This window comes from Lissotriton helveticus, chromosome 8 (genome assembly GCF_964261635.1).
Source record: "Lissotriton helveticus chromosome 8, aLisHel1.1, whole genome shotgun sequence".
NCBI lineage: Eukaryota > Metazoa > Chordata > Amphibia > Caudata > Salamandridae > Lissotriton > Lissotriton helveticus.
This window is the reverse complement of record NC_136069.1, coordinates 491714587-491728221: the sequence shown is the minus strand read 5'-3', so window position 1 is coordinate 491728221 and position 13635 is coordinate 491714587. Positions and strand designations below refer to the sequence as shown.

Sequence of the window (13635 nt, the reverse complement as noted above, 5' to 3'; positions counted from 1 at the left end):
AAATTTCCTTTACTTATAGAAATGGCCCTCTACTTAGCGTGACCAATTATTTTATCACATTGATAAATCATCCATATCAAAATTGATATAGGGTCGATGCACCTCAGGTCTAATTTAGCTCTATGATAGAATTTGAATATGAGCTTCTTGAATAAACTGCATATTCAGTGAACAATGCGGGAGATCTGCATAACAGCTTTGAGGTTTTACTATAGCTTTAGATTATCCTTTATATTTTTGACAATAATAAATAAAGTTTTAAATGAATTGGCCACCAAACAAGCATAAGCACAACAAAGCTTTGTATCCTATATTCAGAGAAGGGACTGGACACATGCTGTACCTCACCCTAATTAAAAAATACCTGTAATGGTTATATTCAAACACTTTTCCGCCTTCTTATTTCCCATCATACGATAGCATTTCCACGGAAAGCAGGATGGGGCACTATTAGCAGCAATGCCATTGTGACAAGCCTGGTCCAACCATCATGTTACACGTTTCTGTAGGTTTTATTCAGCCCCAGGAGGTTTTATCTCAGACCCCTTTTTTTAGTTGAAGGAGTTATTTACTATAAGCAGACTTTTAAGTAATTGTATGGTCTGACTCATGAGAATATTTGTTATAGAGTAGGCATGTTTCTTTCCATTGTTAACCATCACAGGGATGCTATGAATCACATAGGAAACACAATAAAGTAGTGTAAGATGAATCAGTTTTCTACCTTTGGTTATATGCCAAATTTGTGATTATAATTGAAACCCCGTTTTATATATAATTTTACTGTTTTTTTAATCCTTTTAGTGTTTTAAATGTCTGCTTTTTAATAAATGGAATTGAATGCTTAAATTAAATATATTTAATAGTGTGATGCTTTTATGGCTGTTTTTTACTAATCTAATTATTCTTAAGAAATTAAATTGAAACTGAGTGTGCAAATCTAAAGTAAATGTGTGACATTCTGCATCTTATACTTATAAAAAATTCCATTACTTATAGATTTGGCCCTCTTCATCTTGTGACCAATTATTTTACCACATTACTAAACCACCCATACCAAAATTGATATAGAGTTGATGCACCTCAGGTCTAATTTAGCTCTATGATAGAATTGAATATAAGTTTTTGGACAGTATAGAAAATCTTCATAAAATGTATATTCAGTGAGCAACTTGCAAGATCTGCATAACTACTTTGAGGTTTTACTACAGATTTAGAATATTTTTAGTCAACAATAAATAAAGTGTTAAATGTACGGGCATCTACAAAGTATGGGACCGATTCAAGGAACTAACTTAGGACAAAATCCTAAACTTACTACCATTTTGATATTCACAGAAGGCACCTACTCATTTTAATATTCACAGCAGGCACTTACCCATTGATGAGGTACGGGCACATGCATCAACGATAATTGCATTCGCAAACGATGCGAATCGCAATTTTCAGCCGTTTGCGAATGCAATTATCAAAAATGCAATGCATCATGTTTTTCGCAATTTTAGGAATCGCAACCATGTTGCGATTTCTAAAATTGCGATTGCATTTCAGAAATCGCAATTTCAGATTTCTGAAATGCAATGCATGATCATTTTAAAATTGCGAATTTTCAATTTGGAAGGGGTAAATTAGCATGAGGTTGAACCTCGTGCTAATTTACCGAAAACCTTCAAACATGCACAAAAATGCCTTGGGACATGTGTGTGTGTAAATTGCAGTTAAGTTTAATTTCAGGGGTGCAGGGAGGGGTTCTTTGGACCCCCCCTGCACCCTTGCAATTGCATTTTCAATTTGCGATTCGCAAATTGAAAATTGCAAATTGTAAATGCCTTCCCATTGATTCCTATGGGCCTCTTGGCCCATAGGAATCAATGGGAAGGGTTTTCCTTAATTGCGATTCGCAAATTGTGAATCGCAATTAAGGAAAATTACCGAATCGCTAAAAAAAAGCGAATTATTCATGCATTGTCGTTTGCGAATCCTTAATTGCGATTCCTTAATTTTCACAATTAAGGATTCGCAAACGGCAACATTGATGCATGTGGCCGTAAGTGCCTTATGTGAATACCAAAATGAGTAAGTGCCTGCTGTGAATATCAAAACGAGTAAATGGTAGTAAGTTTAGGATTTTGTCTTTAGTTACTTCTGTGAATCGGGCCCTATAAGTACAGCAATGTGGTGTATCCTATGTTCAATTAATTCTAGCTATCAAATAATGTACAGTACTTGCAGATAACTAATTGATGTCCCACAGGAACCCAAGACTAGAGCAAATCCGCAAGCAGTAGGCAAGCCAGACTCAGAGCAAGGAAACACCATCTACTAAGATGCTTGGCGTATTGACAGATCAGCACACAATGGAAAGCCTCTGTTAACAATTGGGTTGTAGGCTGACTGGGGTATGAGCCCCAGTCAGCAGAAACTGCAATCCCAGTCAGGGTAAGAAGCAGGCAAACACTAAATTATGTTGTGCTCACCCTGTGGTAGCTTGGCATGGTGCATTTTAATAGGCAACGTGTAAATATTTTGTGCAACACTTCGAACAGTAAATCAGTGAAAACATCAGTCAGAAAGATTCCACGCCAGGTTAGAAAAATAGAGCTTAAGATAATAAATAAAACAAGACCAAAGTGACAAAAGTCCAATTAGTAGAACTGGATTCGTGAATTTTTAAAGAATAAACTGCAATTTAGTGCCTAAAAGTATAGCCTGCCAAAAATGGATATCTGGTACCAGACCAAATCCCAAAATTCCAGGTGAGCGTGATGGAGCACAAATTGCATTAAATCCCAGATTAGTCCCACCATAGGTTAACCTTCTCCCTCTCAAGTTTTGTGTCAAGAGTTCCGTTCATGGGGAAGAAGTTTGCTGAGATCCAGGAGAGCGTTGCTGGTGATGGTCAGCGTGGTGCGCAGAGCCAGCTGAACATTGCAGACCGGCAGGCTAGAGCCTTGTGGTAGCAAACTACACCGGCAGATGATGTTGCTGTATGAAGAGAAAGATTTTCATTGGATTGCGCTGATTCTTTGTGTGAGTGGTGCTGTTTCGTTCTAACAGGCTTGTTCATGTGTGTGTTCTTGACTTCAAGAGCTTGAAAACCACACCAAGGGCCAAAGGACCCGAGAGGCGCCTTGTAGGGGCTAGGAACTCACTGAAGAAGGGTCCAGAAGCAGAGGGGGACCTTGTTTTGTCCATGTGACTTAGATAAGGAGGCCAGCAGAGCAGCCCTTTTAGTCCCTCTGGAGTCGTAGGTTCAAGATGGGGTTCAGGTCCAGTTCTTCCCCCTCAGGCAAGAAGGTAGCAGCTGCAGTTCAGCACAGCAAGGCAGCAGCTTCTTCAAAGTGAGGGTCCCTCAGAGTGACAGTCCTTTCAGCAATTCAGCAGTCCTTCTTCCTCACAGAGTATCCCCATGTCGAGGTCTACTGAAGTGGTGGTATGTGAGGTCCAGTACTTATACCCTGTTGTGCCCTTGAAGTGGGGGCGACTTGTGCACAGAGGCTTCCCTTCCCACTCTGGCTCCAAACTCACTACAGGGGAGTATGTAGTCCTTTGTGTGGGGACAGGACACAGATTATTCGGGCGTAAGTGAGGCTTGGTCCAGCTCCTCCCTCCCATCTTTCCAGGATGGCCCATCAAGTCACACCTAAGCTCTGGCTGTGTGGCTATCTAGGGGGAATACACAAAGCTCAATTGTCACCCAACCAAGACATGTGATTATAGACAGGCAGCAGTCACCAAACTGATAAGGTTAGCAAAAGCCAGCTTTCTAAAAGTGGCATTTTCAGAGTTGCAATTTAAAATCCGACTTCACCATGAGTTTGGATTTTAAATTGTGACTCCAGAGACACCAAACCTGAAATGTCTATCTCTTCACAATTGGGAATTATACTTATTCAATGTTATAAGGTAATCACAATGTTATCCTATGGGAGAGATAGGTCTTGCATTACTGGGAAATTATTTGAAGTGTTTTTCACTTCCAGGACATGAAAAACTAAAACGTACACGTCCTGCCTTTTAAGTACATTACACTCTGCCCTCTGGGTTGCCCATGGCTTACCTTCAGGGTGACTTATATGTATAAAAAGGGAAAGTTTAGGCCTGGCAAAAGGTTTTTGACAGGTCGACATGGCAGTGTAAATGTACATGAAGTCTCTACAATTGAAGGCCTGAGACATGGTTAGGGCTACTTAAGAGGGTGTCACAAGCAGTACTGTAGGGTCACTAGTAGCATTTAATTTATGGCCCTGGCCACATGTAGTGACTTATAAGTAAATTAAATATGCAAATTGGGTATGAGCCAATGCTATCATGTTTTAGGAAGACAGTACATGCACTTTAGCACTGGTTAGCAGTTGTAAAGTGATCAGAGTCATAAGGCCAACAAAAACAAACTCAGCAAAAAGTAGGAGGAGGAAGGCAAACTGTAGATGAGCCTGCAGAAAGGGACTTTTTCCAACAGCCTTCAACAATTACCAGGGAATTAATAGTTTAGGCAAAAACTATTCTGTGACAAAAAGGCAGTGCTGGGAAGTATGCAATATAATGTTTCAAGATCATGTTTCCCCACTGCCTTAATTAATTGCAGGATTCTAATGACAACTGAAGAGGCCTTATCTGTATGTGTCTCAATATGCACCAAGAAGGACACATTACTTGATATTAAATCCCATAAACAACAATATTCTATGACTATTTAATTTTTTTATTCATTTAATTACCCTCCTCCCAGTTTTTTAAATATTTTGCACTATAGTTAACGCAATCTGTTTGCTGATTTCGATTATAACTTATATAGATAACAAATCGAGCCATCTATACAGACATTTTTCAGTGAGGTCTAACCGAATGAGATCATCAACACATATAATGACATATAGAGAGTACCCACCCAAAGAAGGAGGGAACCATTGAACAGAAATAAAAAATTCTGGAAGATCAGTTGAATATAGGAGAAGCAGCAGGGATACTACAACATACCCCACTTCAATACATTGTTTGCCATTTTTTGAAGTAATACTCTTTTGCAACTATTCAAAATAGAACACCAGTCTTTGAAGTGTAAGAGAGTAAGTAGTAAGTACTCAACAGTGCTGAGAAATATCACTAGTTTTCAGTTTAGGCCAGAGTGTTAGCAATATATAGTTTTGTTTTTGCTGTTCACTTCTTAATCATCATACAAAGAATCATAGCTTTATCAATAGTAGTGGAGCATAATTTGTTGAAAAGGGATCAGATTATTTCCCTTAACCGAAAGTTTGCAAAGAATTTCCCTGACATTCGTAAAGGGCCAAGTGACAGTCATTTTTTAGGTTCCAGCTGGAGCATTTTTATGGGGTAGAATGAGGCTTCCATGCCATAATGCTAGAATAATGGATGTACAGAGACAGTAATGAAAAGCAGCTATCAATTTCGGAGATCAAAATTCATCACGATAAATATCAGTACCCCACCTGGATCTTGAAAATGTGTCATCTTTGCCTCATTAATGGAAGCAGTGACTTGTTTCATGTGCACAACCAAAGATGTATCAGATGCATTTCCAGGATTATTGTTTGTGTGGACTAAGCTTGGCAGTTCAGGCTGGACTGTTCCCATGAGGCACAGGGTCAGACTGATTTGCATATGGCCATGTCTGAACTGGGGTGGCGGAGTGAGCTAAAGAACGGTGATGGATTAAACCCAGATCAGTTGACTGGGGATGAGTGTTTGTATTGTCAACGCTCCGTCCATCATCACCTTTGTTTTTTCTTTGTGTGGACTAAGCAGTCATAACAAGTCAATTTAGAGAAACAGACATACAGTACAGATTATCAAAATGGAAGTTTTATTCGCTCACGCTAATAGTAACATATTTTGTCTTACCTTTCTTTGCCAGAGATCTAGCTATAGTTAACCAAAACTTAGTTAAATCCCCCATTAATCGTTGTTGTGAAGAATTTTAGAATTTAGCTTCAGTACATTTTCTACTCAACTTACTACACAGATTTGTCAATACAGGATCGAAAGTAGACCTTAAACAATTTTACATAGTGCTAACTGTGTCAATTCATCATACTACAATAAATTACTGAATGGTTGCATGAATCCACAACCAAGTGTTATCCATGAACACAAATCTACGTCAAGTTATGAATTAGAATTGCATCAAATTTAAGATATTTGCTTATAAGGATTTTACCCTGAGGTTGTAGAGTCAGGGCTAAAAAAAGGACTATGTACATTTGAAGTCAAGTAGATTAAATTATGATTCCTTAGATCCGAATTCAATACAGTTAAATTGACTACCATAACCAGTGCCACGTACGAAAAGAAGAAGTAGCCTATTGATGAGTCTTTACCCTATTCTTATCAAGTTAGCCTCCCATTCACATCACCTTTGTGCTGTCAATTTAGAATGACAACATTGAGAAATGATGTCCAAGTGACCCTAATGTGTTCTCTAGCATCTCCTCTCAAATTAGAAAGTTGTGGAAATTTCATGGCATATATATTTCTTCTAGTTTGCAGGACCCATGTTTATCATATTGCCGGGCAGGAATATGCCAATAAAGTCACCAAATATACAAGATTTAGACAATCAATGTGTTACTAAAATATTTTAAAAACAACTCACCTTAGATTCGAACAATGTTTGGTTTATTTGGTAGCTGAAGGCTCATAAACTTTAATCAGTATGGGTTTGAGTAATGCATTATCCCTTCTATTCAAATTAACTTCAATGAAAATAAACTATTGCATATAGGCCAGAACTGTGCACTAAACAAATTGATATTATTCTTCAATTACAGAGCAGAATATGATTTGGCTTGCTTTTAGAAGGGCATATAGGACAAGAACAAAATATATGATTAGTTAAATCAGAATTATCCTAAATTTACATTTATTAAAGAGAAACAATACACAATGGTACCAATTTGCAAAGAGTCAGAATCGGTTAACTGAGCTACAAATGAACTTAACTATATCATCAAATCACTAAGTTTCTTGTTGGAATAGATCTCAGGAAATATGCCACTGCAATGCTCCCAAATCCATGCCTAGTCCATTTTTGATGAACCAGATTATGCCAATGTGTCCATTATTTGTGATAGATATCTGTTTCCTCCTTTTCCTTTCATGGTGATAATTAGTAGTTTAGAGAGTGAATTTTCAAAGGTTTTTTTTTTACAACTGGATAGAAATGATCCCTTTTATAAAACTCTCCTTGAATATCGCAGATCTCAAGTGGTCAGTAAATAGCAATATCCAGTCTTCTGTTTGTTAACTGTTGCTATACTTGTTGTATCTAAATCTTACAGCGTGTCTGTGAATTGAAAGACCTTTTAGACTATGATTCAACCTAATGTGGGCTCTTGAACATCCTAGCCATGGCACAATGTGTATCCATTGTTATACATTTGAGACAATGCACAGAAGTTAAGTAAAACCTACCAGATCGTCCTTTCTCTGATGTCAAAATCTGTATGATATTCAGGCACATAGCACGTGCTGAGAAGAGCTATTCCCAACAAATGAGTCCAAATACCAGTCATTCTCAGTCACGCCCAAAAGCATTTCAAATACCACTATGATGTTCAGAGTCCATCAGTGTTATGTTAGGGGGATATATTAGTAATGGTAATGGTAATGGTGATGAAAGCCTTATAAAAAAGCTCATGTTCACCCAAGGGTATCATGATGTAAACACCCAAAAGAGAGAGCTGAGATGATGAGGCTGTATCTACATCTCACTGACAAATGCATCCTCTAGAAGAATTAAATCATATTGCAAAGCCTTGTCCATGCTGAAACCCTCCTTCGCTCTGCCACTTATGAGGAGCTTCAGCCCCCCCAAGAAGCTCCATGGACTGCTTGTCTCGCTTTACTCTGAGGAGATATGACTGTTAAACTCCCCGCTAGGGTCTTAGGCAGAAGTAGCATGTGTATAGGGTCATACTAGAGCCTGCACACTCCATCACATGGCTCCATAACTGGGAAACCCTGCATTTTCCAATTGTTCAACTACAACTGACCACTACCAAATTCTGTTTTTTTGCATTCTTGCCTTTTCAGTGAACCTTTTGGGCTCAGGGGCATACTTTGAAGTTTAAGGCCTCAAATGAACATTAAAGCTTGAATGTAATAGGTGCCACGTTCACACGCGTATTCAGGTGTATGTGAGTGATACACAAGCTCTCCAGGGGCCAGGCAACCAGCAGATTCCAGGAAAGAATCACTAATGAGTAGATACTCTCAGGCTCTAACGCAAAGGTGAAGTGAGTGATTATATTATTAAAAGAAGCATTGACTACTTGCATTCATTTTGTATCTACAGGGCATATGGGCAACTAAAGCTAGTCCTAAGTGCCAAATTTATTCTTACTTTATCAACAATGTTCAATTAAGTGCCTTTGCTCGGACTCAGGGATGCAACTTGAAGCATAATTCTTAAACTTGTTTTAGTCTGTGAAGTTAGAATATCTTCATTTTTCAATTTTTATTTTATTCTGAAGTATCATTGTTTGAACTGTGATTTCAGAGACATTCATAACAAACCCCTGTAACTGCAATGTTTGAAAATCATACCTCATGTAACATATGAGAAGGGTAGTTCAGAGATTGATATACACCCTTGCAGGGGAGATAGAAGGGGAAAAGGGAAATAACAACCCAAAAGATTTTACCTGTTCACTCATGTACAAGATAAAGGAACCAATTCAAGATAGATTCTATTTGACCTGTCAGCCTTACTGTACTCTTCCCCAAACATTTTGCCCTTAACCTCCTACATTTTTAATTCATTTTTGCATTCCTTAGGACTCTGTGCACTTTACCGCTGCTAACCAGTGCTAAAGTGCTTGCGCTTACTCACCAAAAACATTGCAAAATTGGCTTACATATAATTGACTTATTAGCCCCCATTAAAGTGGTATACCACATACACAAGGAAGGTAAATAAAAGCAATTAGTGGGCCTGTAATACTTATTGTGCCACCTACTTAAGTAGCCACATAAAACATGTCCCAGATCAGCCAGTGAGGCCTAAATTCAGGTTAATTCTGTCGATTGACTTTGCAAAATAGCCCCCTTGTCAAGCCTTAAACTCCCCTCTTATTATATATGTCACCCCTTAGTTAGGCCCATAGGGCAGGGTGCATTGCAATGAAAAAGATGGGCATGTATGTTTAAGTTTTATATGCCCTGGTAGTAAAAAACTCCTAAATTCATTTTCCACCACTGTGAGGCCGAACTCCCCTATAGGATAACATTGGTTTCTCTTACCATATTTATTAAGTGATAACATTTGATTGGGAACAGGTAGGGATTTCATGTTTGGTGTTGGAAAATTATAATTTAAAATCCTCTCGTATCATAAAGTTGGATTTTAAATTACCGTTTTGAAAATGCCACTTTTAGAACGTTTCCATTTAACTGCCAAAGCTAATTTGTGCCTGCAGCCTGTTCCTGAGTCAAATGATTGGGAGTCTTTGCACGATGTACTTTGTTTGGCCGTACCAGACAGGCACTCAAAAGAGGGATTAAGTGTGCCTAGATAGGCCGTCACTGGTAGGAAGTGGAGGTCTACAGCCCTACTTTCAAGTCAATAAGCTGTACCCTGCCTTCACACAAAGGACATCAAACCACCTCATTGTTCATGCAGTCAGGCTGGAGCCAGGGCATGGAAGGCAGGAAACTCCAAGAACTTCAAAGGGAATTCTCTAGAAACTTTTTCTTCTTCAAATAAGGCAGAGGTGTCAATATTAATCCTCAGACTCACTCTTCACTTTCCTTTCTAGACCTCCCAACAGACTCTCAGAGGACTGCCTGCAGCTGTTGCCTGATGTGTACTTCAGAAGACTGCCTTGCTGCACCTGGTAGAACTTCTCTGGTGCCTGGAGCCTGCCCTGAACCCTCAGAGGCCTATCCTGCTGCTTGAGCCCTACATCATCACTTGAACCCAGGACTGCCAGATTAAGTCCAAGGGCTAGTTTACTGACCTCCTGTACAGAGCCACAGGGACATAACAGGCTCCCACCATCTTGAAGCCACCCCTGGACCCAGCATGAGTGAGTTCCAACCCTTCAAGTAAGGCCTCTCCAGTCTGGGACCCTTGAAAGTGGTGCATCACCAGTCAGCCTCTCTTTGAAGCAGCCACTGCTACATTCTTCCCCACAGCAGCAAATCCTGTTCAGGGTTCCTTCAGGGAAACAGTAATCAGCCTCTGGAGCTCTTGATGGCTACAGCTTGCAGCTTCGTCCCACTGAAGATTTTTTGACTTCCAAAAAAGAGATTTAGGGCATGATTACGAGTCTGGTGGTCTTGGAGGGGGCTGCCATGCCAGCACCTTACTCCAAGACCGCCAAACTCAACCACCAGCCACTCGCGAGCTTACAAGTTATCTCGCGGTCTGGCAGGCAGTTTTTTGATGTTCCCATTGCAGTTCCTAATAAAAAGACACTTAAATAGGAACACCAAAGCTCTTTCTTGAAAGAGATGGACTGTAAAGTCCATGCCGTGCAGGAAAGGGAGTAACTGCACACAGGGGTGCACAACATGTGCCCCCCTGCATGCACTCCATGGTCCTGAAGCAACAGGGGGACCGGCACAGCCCTCTTTGTTTCCTCACAGCCAATTTCCATGGTTGCCTCACTGCCATGAAAACTGTGGCGGTGAGAAAACTCGGACCACCGCTCCACCACAACAGGATCCACGATCCCCAGTGGTTGTGTCGGTCCCATCACTTTATTCTTAATATTGCGAGTGGACCGCCGGTCTGGTCATCCAGGGACGGCCACAATGGGTTCTGCAGTCTGATGGACTGCCAAACTCTTAATCAGGCTGTAGTAGCTTGTGCCTTTTGCTGGTTAGTATGTTCCTCGGTTCAGAACCTAACTGCCTGAGCGTTCTGTACCAAGCGTTGGGGCTTTGTCAGTTGGTGGTGGTCAACGTCGCGGCTGCTCTGCCTGTGATAGTCCAGTCTTGTAATAAATCATCAAAATCAACTTACCTGCTTCCTGTATCTTTATTATGACATCTTTTCTGACAACGAGTGCTGGGCCATCAACATGGACCTGCATGCCCACGACCTGCGATACACTCCTTCCATTCCATTCGTAGTCCCATGAAGTTCGGCAACAGGAGTGACCCGTTCGTTGGTAACTCCGTCCAGAGTGGTGAGGGGCGACACTGGATGTAGTCTTATGGCGCTGTGGGCAGAGCAGCATTTCCGAGGTTTGGAAATAACATGAAATGGAAGGAGGGGTTTGCATTTCACCGACGATGACATAGAGTAGTGTCTGATGATGGCGTGCTTAACTGCGTGTCTGGTGTTGTGAAGCCTTGCATTCCAAAGTCTTTGTTTCGTGTGCTTGAAGGGAAGCAAGAAACACTGCCAGTTTTAATTGTTGTGTGCAAAACATACATCATAAAGCCTTCCTTCAAGTTTGCCTTCTTCTATTATCGTGTGGAGTCAGCAGGAAGCTGCATCATAAAGCCTGACTTCTTGATTTACAGTGGGGCAGTGTTACAGAGCTTGCTCTTTGCAGAACTTGCTCTGTGAGGAAGTTTTAATTACTGTGTCTCACATTTGCCATACAGTGTGGGGTTCTGTAGGTCACATTGTCATTTGTAGGATGCCACTCCTGGTAAGAACAGCTTCTTATCAATCAATTTAACTTTATTACTCTGACAGTATTGAGAAGTTATTTAATTTTTTCAGCCTTCACATGATATTTTTAATGTTGGTTCTTCCAATCACACTCACTGTGTTGCTCTTTGTTTATCTTTGTTCATCAATGGAAACAGTGGTATGATGGGTTTGAGACATATCTTCGTTCAATTGGTGCTATTCGATTCAGATCTGAGTGAAGGAAATATATTCTGCTTCATTCCTTAGGTTTTGAAAGAAGAGCAATTTTGAAACACTTTCCCCGACCTGTCATTGAAGGTGAAGAGGTTCTTGATGATTACCAAGACATTGTGAAAAGACTTCAAACCAGGTTTGATGTCTAACCTAGTGGTGTTGGAACACAAGTTTTTTCTGCATTTTTAGAATACTTGTGAAGATGATGACACTTCTATAACTGCTTTGAGGAGGTTAGTCTCTGAGTGCCAGTTTGAGAATTTTGCAGACCAGTTGATGTGAGGACAGTTTATTTGTCACTGCAGAGACAAAATGATCAAACAGAAATTTCTTTCGATGAGCAATCCAACATTGGAGGAACCTATTAAATTGGCCAAAAGCATTGAGACGTCTCAGTTGTTGGCAAAGGAACTAGAGCCCAAAAACAGTGAAGCAGTTTCTGCTGTCAAGGTTAAAGATTCCAAGGATACTAAAGACATTAAGCACTTTGACAGGTCACGTTATGGTTTTGGCGAAAAGCAAAACTCCTTCTTTTCTCAAGAAATTATCTGTTTTAGGTGTGGGTACAGGTCTCATGTGAAGGTAACAAGTGTCCATCCAAGTTTGTGACTTGCAGGATTTGCAACAAACCGGGTCACTTTGTGAAGGATTGTCAAGCTGGTAGAGGCAAACAACCTTCGTCTGTCAAATGTGTCTTGGATGAAAACAAGTATTGTGACGGTGATGAGTTCATCACTAAAGACCTAAGGGGCATTGACATGGTGGTACAAGATGATGTGGTCAAGGTGGAAAATCCAGAACTATGTGTGGACCCCTATGTTGAGGTTCAGGTTGGGGATAAGGTCTTGAACTTGTAGTCGATTCTGGTGCTCTTATTTCAATGATCACACAAGAGCTTTTTGACAACACTTGGCCCACTAGACCTCTCTTACCTCCTCATCACAAGGCAGTTTCTTATGAAGGAAGAGAGATCAATTTGTCTGGATAAATTGAGGACATTATGGAGTTCTGGGTTAGGAAAATTGCAGGGAAAGTGTATGTGGCACACAAAGGATTGAACATTCTGGGCTGGTTTCACCAGGGGTTATTTGGCATGGTACCGGGGACCAGTGAGTAAGTACTTGTTGTAAGGGACAATTTGGATCTCGAAGAAATTATTAATACATTTCCTCATGTTTTTTCTGGTAAACTTGAGAAGGTCAGAGACTACCAAAATAAAATTATCATGAAAGATGGTGTAAGAGCCATTCAACACAAGCTTTGGAATGTTCCTTTTAGCATTAGACAAGATTTGGAGATTCAGCTTAATTCCTTGTGTGTGAAGGGGATAATAGAACCTGTTGACTCCTCCCCGTGGCTTTCTCCTTTGGTTGTTGCCCGGAAACAGAATAGGGAGTTGAGGGTATGTGTTAATCTCCGCTGTCTAAACAAGGAGATTTGGGTGGATTCTCATCCCCTGCTGAACATCAACAAACGTTTAGCAGGGTTGAAGAGTGCTAAACTTTTTTCTAAGCTAGATTTGGCCTCCACATACCACCAGGTTGAGTTAACTCCTGAATCCAGACATCTCACTACTTTTGTCTCCCCTTTTGGTACTTGCGTCAGTGGCATTTGTTTTTCAGCGTCTAATGAATAACATGCTTAAGGGGATTGATGGAGTGTCTGTTTTCCAGGAGGATGTTTTGGTTGTTGCACCTGATAGGGCTGCCCATGATGCCATTCTTCAGAAAGTCTTGTCTAGATTTCAATCTAATTGTGTTGTGCTGTGCAGGGACAAGTGTGTCTTCCTT

The 13635-nt window shown here is 40.4% G+C and overlaps 1 protein-coding gene across 1 annotated transcript in view; it reads right to left on the bottom strand.

Moving 5' to 3' along the window:
• The window catches only part of LOC144772817 (olfactomedin-4-like), a 220060-nt gene that overhangs the window by 2708 nt on the left and 203717 nt on the right, over nt 1–13635 (bottom strand). The window lies entirely within an intron of this gene.